Here is a 14,202-nt window from a genome sequence, read left to right on the forward strand (position 1 = left end):
GCTGGGAGTTGGAGACTGAAGCTGCTCCTATTCGGCCATCTTGCTCCGCCCCCCACTTTGCCCACTTTTTAATGGGGTTGTCTTTTTCTTGTAAGTTTAAGTTCCTTGTAGACTCTGGATATTAAACATTTGTCAGATGGATTGATTGCAAAAAGTTTCACCCATTCTATATGTTGTCTGTTTATGTTGTTGATAGTTTCTTTTGCTGTGCAGAAACTCTTTAATTGAATTAGGTCCCATTCATCAAGTTTTGCTTTTGTTGCAATTGTTTTTGATATTTTTTTGTCATGAATTTTTGCCCCTGTCTATGTCCTGAATGGTATTGACTAGATTTTATTTTAGGGTTTTTATAGTTTTGGGTCTTCATTTAAGTCTTTAATCCATCTTAATTTTTGTGCAAGGTGTAAGGAAGGGGCCCAGTTTCAATTTTCTGCATATGGCCAGCTAGTTTTCCCAGCAACATTTATCAAATAGGGAATCCTTTCCCCATTGCTTGTTTTTGTCATGTTTGTGGAAGATCAGATGGTTATAGATATGCAGTCTTATTTCTGAGTTCTCTATTCTGTTCCATTGGTCTATGTGTCTGTTCTTATACCAGTACCATGTTGTTTTGATTACTGTAGTCTTGTAGTATAGTTTGAAGTTGGGTAGCATGGCGCCTCCAGGTTTGATCTTTTTGCTTAGGATTGTCTTGGCTTTTGGGGCTTTTTTTGGTTCCATGTGAAATTTATAATAGTTTTTTTCTAATTCAGTGAAGAATATCAATGTGAGATTAATGGGAATAGCAATGAATCTATTAATTACTTTGGGCAGTATGGCCATTTTTACTATATTGATTCTTCCTGTCCATGAACATGGAATGTTTTTCCATGTGTTTGTGTCCTCTTTGGTTTCCTTCAGCAGTGGTTTGTAGTTCTCCTTCAAGAGGTCCTTCACTTCTCTTGTTAGCTGTATTTCTAGGTATTTGATTCTCTTTGTAGCAATTGTGAATGAGAGTTAATTCATGATTCAGCTCTCTGCTTGTCTGCTGGTGTACAGGAATCTTGTGATTTTTGTACATTGATTTTGTATCCTGAGGCTTTGCTGAAGTTGCTTATCAGCCTAAGAAGTTTTTGGGCTGACACAACAGATCTTTTAAACAGCTTTGTTGAGATTTAATCTACAGACACCATACAATTCATCCATTGTGTGTACCCAGTGGTTTTTAATATATTCACAGGATTGTTGCAACACAACCAATTTTAGAACACTTTTTGTTCCCTCCAAAAGAAACCCTAATTCCATTAATGGTTCCAAGCAGCTTTTAATCCTGTTTTGTGGCATATCATTGGGCCATCATTATCTCTGAGAACAAATGACTTTGTCATGTTTATAGTGAATGTTGGGAAGAATAATGTTGGCATAAATATTTTGTATACCCTTACTCCTCTATTTCCACCTGCCCTGGGTACATATACATCATAAGTCTATTGTTACTCTCCTGAAGAACGAATAATGTTCAGATAGTAAATCCATATTCTAACACTTTCTTAAACAACTCCTAGTATAACACATGCTGCTGGGCCAACAATGTCGATCTTAAAGGACTTGGGAGAAATCCCATTATCCCATCTTAAATCATGGCCCATGTCTGCCCAGGTCATAAGGACATAACAAATTCTCTTAGTTCTTTGAGACAATAGAATACTAGAAAAGAATGTTTTGATGATGAAAGTTTGGGGCAGAGAAAGTGCAGAGCATTGCATCAAAAAAGAAGACCTTTGGGCAACTGAGGAACAAGTCTTGGGTGCTGGGCATATGAAAAGTGAAAAGAAGTGAAGGGGTAGTAAGAGAGCATTAAAGGAACACTGATGACTTAATTGTCCTTAGAGTTGGCACTGGACAGAACTATCAACTAGGAAAAGTAACTTACTTTCACTTTTTGAATGTAGGTGATCCACAAATCACATTTTCAGAAACACTGATCTAAAACATTTTCTTGGGAAAGTCATATACTTATTTTTTTTCTCTGCATCCACTCAATTAGGGAAAAAAGGATTGATACTGTGATGCAATTAAATAAGTACTACTTATTGTTTATCACATACCTGGAAACTGCAAAAGCACATAAATAGTAGAACAGAACCTACAAGGGAATTGCTTACTCATCAAATGGAGTCTGCTTTCTCAACAGTATTACCGGCAAATCTGCTTAGTTTATAAGCATAATCCTTGGGACAATGTTGATAAATTTGCTTCAATATTTTTGCTGTAACATAATGTGCTTCCTCAACCACTTAAAGTACTGGGAATCTTCATAAAGAAACATAGGCCTATGGTCATAAAATTCTGGCAATAGCCCATTGAAAGAAAGGAGAGTAACAATTTTTTCATTAACTAAAATCAATAACATACACCACTGCAATTTGCCATTGATGCAAAAACATATTGCATTCTAATCAGGGAAAGTATAAAAGGTTGTAAGTTCTATAAAGTCACAGAGGTAACCAAAGTTAGAGCAGGAAACTAGTCAGTTGAATGAAATCAATAGAATCATCAAGCTCCGATCCTGTGGAAAGGCTTTATAGCAGAAGTATATGATATACAAGAGAATGAATAACACCAATCAATAGTGACCACTCTTAGTCTGACAATAGAAGTTATGAAATGTATTCTTCTTGCCGTTTGATACCAAAGTTAATGAATAATGCTTATTTCTGAGAAAACTATTAAAAGTGGATGTGCTTTACCAACACAGAAGTCTCTCTATAATAGATTGTTGTGAAAGATAAAAGACAAATCTCTCCCTGGGACCTGCCTTTCTTTACCATTCCTTTCCTAAGGGCCTTCTACTTCTCCTTCTGAAAGGTATGTGTTGACAGTTATCTTGAAAAAAAAATCAGTTTGCATGGGGGCTTTTGAAAGTGATGTAAAAGTAAACTTGGATACATGTGAAAAAATACTGACCATCGTCTGCTGTCCTGCAGTGCGTTCCTAAGGTAAAAACTCTAGTTTGAGGGATCTCATCCATTAGTGACATCCCCAATACCACATCTCACAAAACATTAGCATCATTTATTATAATAATTACAATATTTTGAGAAATTACCATTTTCAGACTCCACAATAGTTGCTTTACATTTGTTATCTCATTAACCTCCCAATACACCTATGGTATAGATGTTAGTGATTTTTCAGATGAAGAAACCAAGATTTACAGAAACTATATAAATTCCCCAAGGTTACTGTATTATTATATTGTTTAATAAATAATATGTATTTATTTATTCATTTATTTTTTCAAACAAACGGCAGTCCCCGGCATTCAAACCTGGGTTCTAGGGTACAGAATGACATGAGTTTTGTAGCAGGGGAATCCACTGATTCAAGGCAGATCCATTCATACAGCTGCATGTTTATTTCCATGTATACAAAAGATAAACAATCAAAAGGAAATTAAGAATTCAAACCAAAGTACAATTATAATTTAGTTTTCTTTTGGTTTAAATAATATTTTCATGCTCTGGTATTGTTCAATTCCAATCGTTTTAGCAAACATGTGCATGGCTATAGGCAGAACTGGCCCAACTGGGCTTTTTATGGTTTGTTTTGCTTTTTAAAATGTTTAAGTTTTTATAGAACATTAAATTATTACAGTATTTTTCAAAACATTTTGGTGTTCTATAAACAAATCAGATTCTTAGTTTGCTTTAAATCCAAATCTATATTATCAGTTCTATAGATATGCAGCTATTGGACAGCACCAGGATTAGGATGAGGATAGTGAAGTACCTAAGAAATAAAATTTGGGAAGCACTCATTTAAGGAGCCACAGCTCTGAAAATGAGTGTTTTCTTATGATATGTGCCCTATGCACCTAACTCACCTCAGTCTATTCCCTGCCCTGCAAATGGGTAATTACAGCTTAAGGTTCCTGGTGATTCTTGGTGACAAACAAAGGAATGTGACCCTAGCTGTTTACTGCTTATAGATAAGCATCACAGCTGTAGATGTTTTAATGATCAAAGATAAAAATGTGCTTTGAATATTAAATTAGCAAAGATGTGTTTTCAGGGAGACACTCATGTTCTATTTATTTAGTGCCCCTAAATCTAAAAGAACTTTGGTGCAGGAAGTCAAGTGTTCAGTTGTCTCTGCAACAGATTTTTTTTTCCTCACATGACAATCAATAAATGTTGGTTGAAGAAAACCTTCAACCTTAGCTTCAAGAACAATTAATACCATGTTCCCCCCAACTGAAATAAGTAACTAGTTCACACTACTCTCAGATCTGTCCCAGGAGATGAATAGTCCCCAACATAATGACATTGGCAAAATTTGATAGTGTTTAGCAATTTCTGCTTATCAGAGCAGAATTAAATCACAAGGTAACTGAATTACAGAGCTCCTTACTCTATCAGAAAATGTTCCCACATGATCATAGTGAAGGTCAGCAGTGGTTTCTTAAAGGTGCTTGCAGTTCATTAGATGGCAAATCTAGTTTCCAATTTAATTTTTTGCTTTCATTAGTACAGGTATCAAAAGTACTTACAGAAATCAATTTCAGAACAGGAAATTAGGAGAGGCTATAAAGCATCCTTGACATTTCTGGGATGCCCATTTATGAACTTATCTTAAAAGGCTGAGTATAGGAAATGAAAGACTCCTTAAAATGTATATATCCAGCTCACATTCATGGTATTAGTAAACACAAACTGCATATGTCATTAAGTTATCCCAAATAGGCATCTTGTTTTACTTGGGCATGCCCTAGCACATGATCCAGAAGTTATGTACCTGAGATTTTCTAATGTGCTTTAATTTAAATTAGAACAAAAATGCTCAAACAAAATTAATGTCAAAAAGACCTCTTCAGGGGTCGTCGAAGCTATTCAAATGGTGGGATAAATTAAAAAAGAAATTGAAGTAACTTCAAGTTGCAGGGAGTAGTATTTCAAATACAAAGCCTATTTCTTTAATTTTAGATGCTAAAAACCTGCTTGATATGTTTTTCTGTCATATAGAGTTAAGTGAACATGATTAAATCTTTCTTTAAAGTTCAAAAATTGTCCTGAATTTCAAGATCACTTGAAAGCGATTTTTTTCCACATTACCCAGATTATAGGTGGGAATGGCAATAACATGATGTTTTGGAGTGAAAATAAAAATATATAAAATAAAAATACAATATATTTATTTTTTATTTTCATAAAATTAAAACTCTCCTATGAGTTTTTCCATCATTTTATTTCTTCTGGAGCTAAAAATAATTTCAAAATAAAAGTTAATTCAGTATTAACTTTAGTTGGGTTTCCCTCACTGTTTTTAAATAAACAATTTAGTTTGATGTATTCATGTTACCAGGAAATCTTGAGCAAATCACCTCAACCACAATTACGCAATTGTCTTTTTTCTGCTTTCTGTGTGTTTTCCTAGGAGTTCAGGAAGTTACTTTATTTTGAAGAAAATAAAGTATTGAGTTCTATCAATTTTAGAACTCAGGAATATATTAGGGTTAGAAGGACTCCTAAAAATTATCTAAAGCAATTGCTTCATTTTGTAGCCGAATCTGGAGGCCAGGGAGGAAAAATGAAATAGCTGGGACCAATATCAATGGAAGCCAAACTGACAATCTGCTCTGTTAACTGTCACAATTATACATATCACATCCCATATTAAGAAAAAACAAACACACAGAATTCTAAATTAGACAAAAAAATAAGGCTACCTAGCTCCAATCTGCAAGATACATGAAACCTTGAGCATTTCCTCTAAGTTATTAATTCCATCACAAAACAATATTTTTCCTCGCATTTCAATGCTTACATCTGAAGTTATATCATGATTTTGTGGTCGTAATAGTCTCATGATGAAGTTGCAATTTCTCCATCATGTAGAGAAAAACTGTAAACTCAGTAATCTTGGTAATCTTGATTTTTCTTTGAAATACCTGTTGAATTTTTTAAATGTATTTACTCCAGAATAAATATGCAGAGAGTATAGTTGCCATATACCCTTGGCCACGATTTCCTTTGTTAATAACATCTTGCATAAGTGTGGCACACTTATGATAATTAATGAACTGATACTTTATTATACATTCTTATTAACTAAGCACATAATTTACTTTTACATGAGAGTTCCCTCTTTGTTTTGTTCAGTTCTATGGGTTTTAACAAATGCGCAAATCAAGCATGCATCATTAGCGTACCATACAGAATACTTTCACCTCCCTAAAAATTCTCCCATATGCTTCACCTATTTAAATCTCCCTTATCCCCTTGATTCCCTGACAACAACTGATCTCTTTACTATTCCTATAGTATTGCCTTTACCATGTCATATTGCTGGAATCATACAGTACGTAGCCTTTTCAGAACTGCTTTATTCACTCAGCAAAATTCATTTAAGATCCATCGATCTATGTATTTCTGTGGCTTAACAGATAATTTCTTTTTAGCACTGAATACTATTTCATAGTCTGAATGTACTGCTGTTTATCTATTAATGCATTGAAGGACATAGGTTGCTTTTAATTTTTGCCAATTATGAATAAAGTTGCTATAAACATTCATGCACAGGTTTTTGTGGGGACATAAGTTTTCAATTGTATAGTGTAAATACCTAGGAGTGCAATTGCTGGATCATATGGTTAAGACTATTTTAGACATATAGGAAACTGTTGAAATGTCTTTCAAAGTGACCCTATTATTTTGCATTCCCAACAGCAATGGAGGAGGGTTCCTAACGTTCTGGATCCTTGGCAGCATTTGGCATTGTATATATATTTTTGGATATTTGCCACTCTAATAGAGTAAATTATCACTTAACAGCGTTGATAGGCTCTTGGACACATCAATTTTAAGCAAAATAAAGTATACTGAAAACAATTTTACCACAGGCTAACTGATATAAACAATAATTAAGTCCTTATGGCATATTTCTGGTCACAAAAACATCACCAAACTTCTGACTAAAACCAAAAACACTACACTTAAGATTAATAAAAACAAGTAAGATAATTAAGATAATTATTTATCCAACTTTTGGTAAGTCAGTGAATGTTGGTAGTCATAGTGGTGGTGAGATAAATAAAGGAATAAATGTTTACAAAGCAAAAATTGTAAGCACCTCCTACCAACATGCAGGTGAAAAATAAACAATAACAATATAGCAGGTCTTATAGTTGCTTATAGAATAAGGTGAGATGCAAACAACATCATGCTGAGGTAGGCTGGAGGTGATTCCTTTGTCTGTCTCCTTTTTGTGGGTGATTCCTTTGTCTGCCTCCTTTTTGAGGTGTCACTACCAGTCCACAGTAATCACACTCTCTTTCCATCTGAGTTCTGGCAATCTAAACCCTGATACCAAGTTCCCCTTTCCCAACCCATATAAATACCAAGACCTTTTACTCCTTGCATGTGAGTTAGAGTGTTGGACAGAGACATATGTCTTCAGTGTTCAGTTCTTACCTAGTAGTCCTTAACCCAAATGTAATCCTGTAGATCTGTCACTCTGGTCCTCAATCCTGCAGGGCCTTACCTCCCTCTCTTTTCACATAACTGCCTTTTCCTTTACTTCTTTCCCATCATCAGAGAATTCACAGAGATACACACATACCTACTGTGAGGAGCGGCCTCTGTCACCTTGTTGATTTTATTTTAATCATTATCACCTGTGTTTCATGTTGGTATCATCTTTTGGAATGTTGTAGTTCCACAACATCCCTTGGGCCTGGGTCTAGCTGCATTTGTCTCAGGATCCTATTCTGTCTGTGGTAATTGTCAAAACGTATTGGCACTTCTACCTCCATTCTGATTTTATGAAGTAGCTGCAGTTCTGTGAGCAACATACCTCATGTTATCTGAACTCCCATGAATTAGTCTTTTTACTCTCCTCTGTGTCTTCTATAACTGAAAGGGCAACAAGGTGATCTTGGAATGTCACTAACCTGGGGGAAAAGAATAGAGGATAAATGGGAAGGGAGGCTTAATAAGAATGGGTGAGGCTATAAGGTTTGTACCAGGCAAGGAAAGGAAGGATTCTGGGGTGAGGGAATCAATAAAGCAGAGACAAATCTTGGGTAGGATCATCTGATCTTTCCACCACTCCTGAACCTGAGTTTAAAGAAGGTCCTCGGCCGGGCACAGTGGCTCACGCCTGTAATACCAGCACTTTGGGAGGCCAAGGCGGACGGATCACGAGGTCAGGAGATCGAGACCATCCTGGCTAACACGGTGAAACCCCATCTCTACTAAATATACAAAAAATTAGCTGGGCGAGGTGGCAGGCGCCTATAGTCCCAGCTACTCGGGAGGCTGAGGCAGGAGAACAGCATGAATCTGGGAGGCGGAGCTTGCAGTGAGCCGAGATCTCCCCACTGCACTCCAGCCTGGGCGACAGAGCGAGACTCCGTCTGGACTCGTAATTTCTTGATCATCTCAGCTATGTTAAACCCTTCCAGTTGTCTGCACCAAGAGTCCTGCCCTCCTTGTATATAACAATCCTCAGGACATTGAGAAGCCACACCCTTTCAGCTTTGGTCATCAAGGCACTCCCCCCAGCCAATGGTAGTTATGGAGTAATTTCACCTCACAAATTATCACTCCAACATGTCCCTTAAAGTTAGGGATGCTTGGGGCACGATATGCTTACAGTTGGAAAAAAGGGACATTTCCTTAGTACTAAAAAGCTTTCCCAAACTGACCTTTCATTCATTTTCATCTTCCCATGTTCAAGTCTGGTGGTACCATAGCAAGGAGAGGATGTTTCCTCCAAACCATTCCTCATGGCTTGCCCCAACCTGCTTAGTTCATTCTGTCTCCCATCTGTCACCATTTACTAGAGTTTTAGATGCCTTGCCTATAATATCTTTAAAATAATGTGGTTGTATTTAAACATCAATTGAGGTATTAATCATCTAAATTTTCTCCAACAAATTTCTTTTATGTGCCTTGAAGACCATTCATTTCCTGGCTACTGCCAGGCAACTTTACTATGCTACTGTCTTGTCACAATGTTTACATAGATAATCTCAGTTTTTTTGTTTGTTTGTTTTTTTGTTTTTTTGTTTTTTTGTTTTTTTTACCAACCTGAACTCACTGCCTCAGGTTATCAAGAATCCAGTAGGAAAACACTGTATTTTCTATCTTGGTCTCATTTCAAATCTTAGGGGTCATGTTCATCTTGGTATAGTATCCAGACATGGTTTTTACTAGTCTGGAGGTAAGAGCCAATATTTATTGGATGGAATTTGTGCTGGTATTTGTATGCCAGAGGCTACTGCCTAAGACTAATAAATTCTCCCAGTGAAGGAGCTGGCTTTACTAGAGTCATACCTCACATGAAGAGCTTTTGTCAATATATGTCAGCACCCAACAGACACTTTCCTAATCTTATTTTACTGCTGGTGCCACTTGCATGCTACCTCCCTTCTCTCTCGAGGCCTTCTGGAGAAAGGAAGCTCATCTTATAATGAGAAACACTGGTAGAATTCATTTATATAAGTAGTAATAACAAGCTTCCAGCTTCTTACAGGAGATAAATCCTTCAACATCATGTTCTCTCCAATTAGCTCAATAGGTAGAGAGTCCCTTATTCAGGTTTTTGGCTACAGAGCAAAGAATAATGGAGTTAGCCATAGGTCTTATAATAATCGTAAATTGACTAGTAGGTTCATTTAACTTGTGGGCCTTATCCGGGCATACAACCTTTTGGCCTAACAGATCATTCCTATAATTTCCCATGGAGCACTGACTTCCTGATAGCCACCGGTTTCTTAATTAGAATGCATACCATCTGTAAATAATTTTTCAGGGAGATTCTCATTTGTGGAGGTAGGTGTAGTTTGTGGGTTATTATCTCACGTAGTGTACAGAATGGGCCCCAAGATGTTCACATACTAATCCCCAGAACCTGAAAAAGTGTGAGGTTACATGACAATAGGAAATTAAGGATGCAAATGAAATTAAGGTTGCTAATCAGCATACTCTAAGATAGGGAGACTTTCCTGAATTATCCTAATGGGTCCACAACAGTGGAAGAAGGAAGCAGGAGAAAGGAGTCAGAGGGAGATATGACAATGGAAGTGATGTAATGGGAGACTCAACTCACCTTGAATAGCTTTAAATATTGATGAAGGGGGCTACAAAAAAATAAATGTGTCCTCTAGAAGCTGGAAAGGTCAATGAAATGAATAAGTCCCTATAGCCTTCAGAAACGAATGCAGCACTACTGACACATTGCTTTATTCCTGTGAGACCCATATCAGACTTCTATCCTAAATAACTGTAAGATATTAAATTTGTGTTTGTTAAGCTGCGAATTTTGTAGTAACTTAGTAAAGTAACGATAGAAAACTAATACATCTAACAAGGTACATTGATTGATAAACAATTTATTAAGCACCTGCTTTATGTAAAGCACTGTGCTACTAGCCTAGGATGATGCACAGCTGAAGATATGGCCTCTGTCCCCAAAGAGGTTCTGAGTCCAATAGAAGAGAAAATTGTTGAAGGAATGCTCCTGCTACCTCAGGATCATAAACGAGTTTTTTGGGATCCTGTTCTACAGACCTCTATTCCTATGTTGTTTCTTGGGCTTTAGTTTCAGCCCCTCCTTTTTAACTCTTAGAATTTTCTCAGAGCACCCCCACCTCTAATGATGGCTACTTATCTGCCTGGCCAATTACTTCTGTTACTTCTCCTCAAGCTCTCTTCCAAGTTGTCATAGACCTTCATTAAGACAAACCTCTAATAGCATTTTCTTGGCTTCCAAGACTTTCTCCAACAAGGGAGTAACTTATTTATTAATAAAATCTTGTCTTTTTATCTTATGTATAACAGTGTAAATGAGAGAATACCACACAGTGGAAATGCACAAGCGATCTTTATGTAATTAGCACATGCCACCAGTATCAATAGTTCAGTACAATGTAACAATGGTTAACATTCGCTTTGGAGTTAGAGACTCCTGGGCATAGGATAAGAAATTTAGGCCAAAGCCTAATAATGACATAAACACCCTGGAGTTTGAGGCTTACTACAGTTCTTGAGAGAAAGAGCATGGCGAGGCAGGCCTCACAGGTTATGTAGAAGGGCAGTGGTAGGAATCAGAAGAAAACATGTTTAGTGGGAATTGTGGATCACCAGTGAGTTATGGGAAGCTAGGTCACAGAGTAGCGACTCTGGAGTGTTCAAATTTATTAAACAACCACTCTAGTAGCTTCTCTGAAATCTGGTGACTCATATCCACTTCTTGCCCTCAGTAAAGCTCAGAGGTTAAGACATATGTCCAAATAAGTATGACCAAAGATGTGGGTCATAGAAAAGGAATAAAACAGGAGCCTCTGGAGTGAAGAGCTGTGACGGGCTTTCTGATGGTTAATACCACCTAGTGGTTAAACCTTCTGATGGTTAATACCACCTAGTGTCCAGAAAAGCAGTTTCATAAAAATATAAATTTTATGAAAAGTAAATTTTATAATGGGAGAAACTTTACTAGAAGAACTTGTAAAGGTTGTATATTCACTCCTGGGTATAAATCCCAGAAAAAATCTCATGTAGGCTTCAAGTGAAAACGTATAAGGCTGGTCTTCACATAAATTCTGTGGTCATGGATAGCTGGAGACTATGTGTTTATCTCCGGGGACACAGATTCATAAACAAGGTTGTTTACATACTCTGAATACCAGCCAGTAGTTGAAAGCAATGGACTAGGTAACTGGACACATTCATAGCAGGACAGTTTATCACATTAATATGCACAATGAAAAATTTACAGTTTAAGTAGCATGGTTCCTGGATTTGTTTTACAAATACATCAGCAAAAATTTAAAAGTAAGTGGGAAGTTGGATAAAATATGAATGGTAGAATGTTAGCTGTTGAATCTGGGTCATGCATGCACACATTATTAGCATATATTATTTGAAGAAATATCTATTGAGGTCCTTTGCCTACTTTTTATTTTGCTAAAACACGTGTAACAAATTCACCATTTAAACCATTTTTAAAGTTTACAATTCAATGGTATTAAGTATAATCACAGTGTTGTGCATTCATGATCACCACCTAACTCTAGAACATTTTAGTTACTCAAACAGGAAATCGATACCCATTAAGTAGCATGAACACAAGCCAGAAAACAACGGAGAAATATTTTCAAAATACTGAAAGTGGGTTTAGGAAGGAAGAGGGATGTCAACCAAGAATTCTATAGGCAGTGACAATATATTTCCAAAGAAAGTAAAAATAAAGACTTAAACTTTAAAAAGTAAAGTAATTCATCACCGGCAGACTTGATTACCAGACATATTAAAGAAAGTCCTTCAGAAAGGAAAAAAAATAGATTCCCAAGGAAATAGGAATCTACACAATTGAATAGAGAATGCCAGAAAATTGTAAATATTTGGATAAATATAAAATAATTTTTACCTTATTTTTAAAAATCTTTGAAAAATATTTTAAAACAAAAGTAATAACAATGTATTGTAGGACTTAAAACATATGTAGAAGTAAAATAAATGAAAAAAATAGCAAAAATATCAGTAGTGGGTAAAACATAAATAGGCATATAATACTATAAAAACACTATAAATGAAGTGGTATGATATCACTTGAAGGTAGGCTGTGATAAGTTAAAGTTGTATACTATCAACCCTAAACAACCATTAAAATATTAAAATAAAAAGCTATACCTAACAGCGCCCAAAAATAGATAAAGAAGAATAATAACAAATATTTAATCCCAAGAGCTTTAAATAAACAAGAAAGGAAAACAATGAATAAATAGAACAAAGAGAAAAGAAATACCAAAATGTTAGGTTTGAAATTAATCTTAATAATGATTGTAAATGGCCGAAATATCCCCAATTAAAGGCAGATATTATAACCCTGAATTAAAAACAAACAAAACTTAGCTATATGATGCCTGTTAAGAAATACACTTCAAATACAAAGTCAAAGATAATTTAAAAGTAATAGGATGAAAAATGCTATGACAACATCCAAAGGAACTAGAAATGGGTCTAATAATATACCGTAGATAATATTAATGTAATATAGATAATACAAAGTAGATTTTAATGCAAAAACTATTATCAGATATAAAGAATGCCATTTCATTGCATAAAGGGGTCAATTTGTCAAAAGGATATAAGAATCATAATAGCTAATAAAATTAATAAACAGAGCTTCAAAATGCATGAAAAGAATTGATAGTACTACAAGAGAAAATAGACAAATACATAATTATGACTGGAGATTTCAATACCATTATTTCAATAGCTGATTGAACAAGTAGGAAATCAGTAAAGACATAAAATAATTGAAACATAGTATGAATCAAATTGACCTAATTGACATTTACAGAACACTTCACCCAGCAACAGCAGGATAATATTTGCTCCAGATAAACACAGAACATTTACCAAGACAGACTATATCCTGGAAAGAAATATCAATACATTTTAAAAGATTCAAATCATATAAAGTATCTTATATGTACACAACAGTATAAAGTTAAAAAAACAATGACAAAGATATGTTGCTTTATTGTCATTTTTATTAAGTTCAGAGTACTAAACCTGCTCCTATTTGCAGATGATATGACTATGTAGAAAATCATGAAGAACCTAAAATGCTTCTAGGCGTTATAAATGAGTTTAACAAGGTTACAGGGTACAAGGTCGACATATAAAAAAATAAATTTTATTTCTGTATACTAGAAATGAACAACTAGAAACCCCAAAATTTTATTTATCAAAAAATAAATGTTCCTAAAGAGACTTCTAAGCAGCAAAACTCTCATTTTCAACGGAAAGGAAAGTTTATGTAACAATAACCAGTAGAAGAGCTACAATAAAATTTCAAAATTATTAAAATGTCATTTCATTTGCAAGATACAAAAGTTCTAAATTTATATGCACCAAAATATTTTATATCTATTTTATCTATATCTAGATATGCTTGATGTATATAATATATATGACATGTATTGGAGAGAATATATACATAATATATAATATATGAATATATAAATGTATAATATATAAATATATAATGTATTTAATAAATATATATTTTAATTATATTTAATTTAATTTAAATATATTAAATTAAAATATATTTAATTATATATAATACATTTTATTATATATTATAATTATATATAATATGATTATTATATATTTAAATATATATTTAATTAAAATATATTATATATTC

Source organism: Piliocolobus tephrosceles, chromosome 12 (assembly GCF_002776525.5).
Source record: "Piliocolobus tephrosceles isolate RC106 chromosome 12, ASM277652v3, whole genome shotgun sequence".
In the NCBI taxonomy this organism is placed as follows: Eukaryota; Metazoa; Chordata; class Mammalia; order Primates; family Cercopithecidae; genus Piliocolobus; species Piliocolobus tephrosceles.